Genomic DNA, 4,467 nt, shown 5'->3' with positions numbered 1-4,467 from the left:
CTTATCCTGCTAATTACAAGTCAGATGGAGCCAATCAAAGTATACTGAATTATTAAGGTCTTACTGTACATTCTCAGGCTGTTAATATCTATTAGATTACAGCTGCATTATACCGAGTGCTCATTTCAGTAGGAGATTAGAAAGTACATTTATAATGCTGGCTACCCTTCGGGTGGATCATAGTATTTACATACCATATGTCAGCATGAGATTACAGAGTGATTTATGCTTTTGCTCAGACCTTTCAGCAAACTGCAACAAGCTCCAGTAAACAACAAAGCTCAAACTCCATTCAAACCTGATTTTGACAATTCAGCTCTCGGGAAACATGTGCTTTTAAAAAAAAAATAATGAAGACCACCACCAGTGCTGGATACAAAGCAGCATTTGACATGCCATGTCTCAGCACAAGTAATCCAAGTAAGAAATTCTTTTTCCAGTTGCGAGGGGCACAGAAGATGAACTAGAAAGGTGTGCTCTGCCATAAACAAACTAGTCCTAAAGTGCACGAAATAAAAAGTGAATAGTCACCTCACTTGTTCCAATAAAAAGCTGCCAGCTGCCCCTGAGTCATACTGTCTCTCCACCAACAACACTCAGGTATTCCAGTTCCGTATTCCAGAGGGCAACCAATGAATGAGAACAAGGCAAACTATTTGTACTTGTGCAGGTCGTTATCTAAAAATACTTACTCAAATACACTGTAGATAACAAGAGTAGTGTGTATTGAAAGAGCTAAAGAAGAAGTACCTGGATGTGTGCACAAATTCATTTATCATTGAAAAATCCTAACATAGTAAAAGAAAATGCATGGCTTTGATACACTTAATAGTTCTAAAGCAGCAGTAAAAACATTAGGATTTAACCCAACATGATCTGTTTGAAGTTGAACAGAAGATGTGTTATTTCTTGTAAATGTGTTATTTCTCGTAAGATATTTTAATGGTGACATGACAAACGAGTTGTAACACTCAGACCAATAAAGAATGGTGTAAAATTTTAAGCCTCCACAAACAGTGTATCCTCTGTGCATATGTACGTATACACGTGAGTCAGCCTTAAGTAGGTAAAGCTGTCATGCACTAGAAGAGGCGTGCTTGATTACTACACTACTCTGTTTACTCATTTTCACTGTTTCAGAGACTACAAACAGTATGGGCAGGAGAAAACTCACCAGACTGAGTTGTCCATTATCTTCAGGCCCAGCTACCTTGCTTTTTACTTTTCCTAAACCAGCCAAATCTTTGATTATGTTTCATTAAGGGAGCTGGCTGTGACAGCAAAAGGAAACGATGATCTTCTACTGGAAAGAAGATTGCCAGGATGATGATAGACGAAAGCAGCTGTCACACATTACATCAACATTATCTGCCTGCCGCTTTATCTGAAAGTTCTGTCCATTAGCTACATGCCAAAACCCAATTACATACGGAATACAAATGGAAAGGCTAAGCAGCATAAGTATCCCTCACTTCCCCTCCTATTAGTTAGTAAAGGAGACTGACTAAACCCTAGGGATATAAGGGCTATTAAATGCTGCAGTGCAGCACCAGCCTAGGAGAATCAGCCTCGTAAATATTTGTGGCAGCAAGAATGGCACGAGATCAAAATACCTTGTCTGTCACTAGCCTTGTCAGGTCTAACAGGTATCTGCGCCTCCTGAAAACATCCCATAAGTGGGAGGGGACACTTGGAAAAGAATCAATTTCAACTGCTATCCTGTGCTGCCATCCTCTCCCCTTACATGCTAGCAAAAAAAAAGACTTCACAGAGGAAGGGAGTATACAGGAAGGGCCTGAGAAATACATGCTTGTCACTGAAGTACAAAGGTTTTTCCTTTTATTATAGTTTACGGCTAGCCTGTGACAGGCAACCAAAAGCCTTTTGCCACTAAGTGTGGCAATTCCTTTGAGGCCAAAGGGCTCCTGACTAACAAAGGAGGAAAAAAGCAGAACAGTGAAATTTGGCTAGAGAAAAAAACCACAAGTGTCTTCGACGCCATTTAAGTTCGCCCCGATAAACGCGCTCCCGGTGGCAGAGTAGGAGCCTGCTGTTCTCTTCTTCCTCCTTGCTTTCACAGTTGAATGTGGCATAGTTTCAAGAGTAGAGCATACAGTCCTTGAAACAATCTCCATAAATTTTAGTATTTGTTTCTACAACATTCAAGTTGGTGATAACACATGCCAGCTGATTTCCCCATATATACAAACAAAATACGTGGGAGAAAAAGTAGGACTAGGGGAGGGGGGCATTTGGTAGGATATTGACCGCTCCATAACTATTCTTTGACACCAGGAAAGTATTTGTGTACCAGTCCAAGAATTCACTCCAGGAAAACTTAGGTGAAACTGTCATTTAGGTAAAACACAATAAGCTTTACAGATGTCAGGTTTAACCACCTGAAACTTAAAGAGAAAAATTCTTTGTTCCGGGCCATGAGAGCAAATATACACCAATAGATCCTGGACCACATATTATCTGAATTGAGCAGATCCTCCTGGAAAAGCTTCTAGGGCACATGAATATAAAAGTGATTGGTGGCAGCCGACACGGCTTCACCAAAGGCAAATCCTGTCTGACAAACTTGGTGGCCCTCTGCAATGGCGTTACAGTGTCAGTGAATAAGGGAAGTGCAACTGATGTCATCTACCTGGACTTGTGCAAAGCATTTGACGCTGTGCCACATGATATCCTGGTTTCTAAACTGGAAGGATACGAGTTTGATAGATGGACCACTCGATGGATAAGGAATTGGCTGGATGGTCACACTCAGAGAGTTGCAATCAACAGCTCAATGCCCAAGTGGAGATCAGTGACAAGTGATGTCCCACAAGGATTGGTACTGGGACCAGTGTTGTTTAACATCTTTGTCGGTGACATGGACAGTGTCATTGACTGCACCCTCAGCAAGTTTGCCAATGACACCAGACTCTGTGGAGTGGCTGACACACTGGAGGGAAGGGATGCCATCCAGAGGGACCTTGACAGGCTTGAAAGGTGAGCCCATGCCAACACCATGAAGTTCAACAAGGCCAAGTATAAGGTCCTGCACCTGGATCAAGGCAATTCCAAGCACAAATACAGGCTGAGGAGAGAGCAGACTGGGAGCAGCCCTGAGGAGGACTGAGGTGTATTATTTGACAAGAGGCTCAACATGAGCTGGCCGTGTGCACTTGCAGACCAAAAAGTGAACCATGTCCTGCGCTGCATCAAAAGCAGAGTGACCAGCAGATCGAGGGAGGTAATTCTTGCCCTCTGCTCTGCTCTGGTGAGGCCCCACCTGGAGTACTGCGTCCAGTTCTGGAGCCCACAGTACAAAAAGGACACGGATCTGCTGGAGTGGGTCCAGAGGAGGGCCAAGAAGATGATTAGAGGGCTGGAGAGCCTCTGCTATGATAGGCTGAGGGAGCTGAGGTTTTTCAGCTTGGAGAAGGGAAGGCTCCAGAGTGACCTAACAGTGGCCTTCCAGTACATCAAAGAGGCCATCAGGAAAGCTGGAGCAGGGCTTTTTAGGAGGGCCTGTAGTGATAGGACAAGGGGCAATGGCCTGAAACTGCAAGAGCACAGATTTAGATGAGATATAAGGGAAAAAATTCTTCTCCATGAGAGTGGTGAAGCACTGTAACAGGTTGCCCAAGGAGGCTGTGGATGTCCCATCCCTGGAGGTGTTCAAGGCCAGGCTGGATGGGGCTCTGAGCAACCTGGGCTAGTGGGAGAGAGGTGTCCCTGCCCACAGCAGGGGAGCTGGAACTAGATGGTCTTCAAGGTCCCTTCCAACCTTAACCATTCTATGATTCTATGAACAAATACTGTTAGGAGGATATTTTCAACTTTTCAGGCCTGTACTTGAGAGGAAGAATCAAAGTAAAACCTCAGCTAAACTTAAAAGAAAGCAAAGGAGCATAAATTACTCTTGCATTCCAGACAGTTCTGTTTTGTTTCTCTACCTGCACAAACACTTTGTATCATTTTAGGCTACAGCTACATTGCTTAGAAATCCTGCTGCACATAGTAATATGAATTCCTCAACTGAAAAACAAGGAGAGTTTGAACAAGGGAGTTACAACCAAGGAAGAACTGAAACATGCCTTGAACTTGAATCACAGAATCACAGAATGTCAGGGGTTGGAAGGGACCTCAAAAGATTATCTAGTCCAGCCCCCCTGCCAGAGCAGGATCACCTACAGTAGGTTACACAGGAACACATCCAGATCGGTTTTGAATGTCTCCAGAGAAGGAGACTCCACAATCTCCCTGGACAGCCTGTGCCAGTGCTTTGTCACCCTCACAGTGAAAAAGCTTTTCCCAATATTTTTGTGGAACCTCCTATGTTCCAGCTTGTTCCCATTGCCCCTTGTCCTGTCATTGCACGTCACTAAAAAGAGCCTGGCACCATCCTCCTGACACCCCCCATTACATATTTATAAACATTAATGAGGTCACCCCTCAGCCTCCTCTTCTTCAAGC

This window comes from Apaloderma vittatum, unplaced genomic scaffold, assembly GCF_000703405.1.
Source record: "Apaloderma vittatum isolate BGI_N311 unplaced genomic scaffold, ASM70340v1 scaffold4152, whole genome shotgun sequence".
Classification (NCBI taxonomy): domain Eukaryota; kingdom Metazoa; phylum Chordata; class Aves; order Trogoniformes; family Trogonidae; genus Apaloderma; species Apaloderma vittatum.
This window is presented reverse-complemented; position numbering follows the sequence as displayed.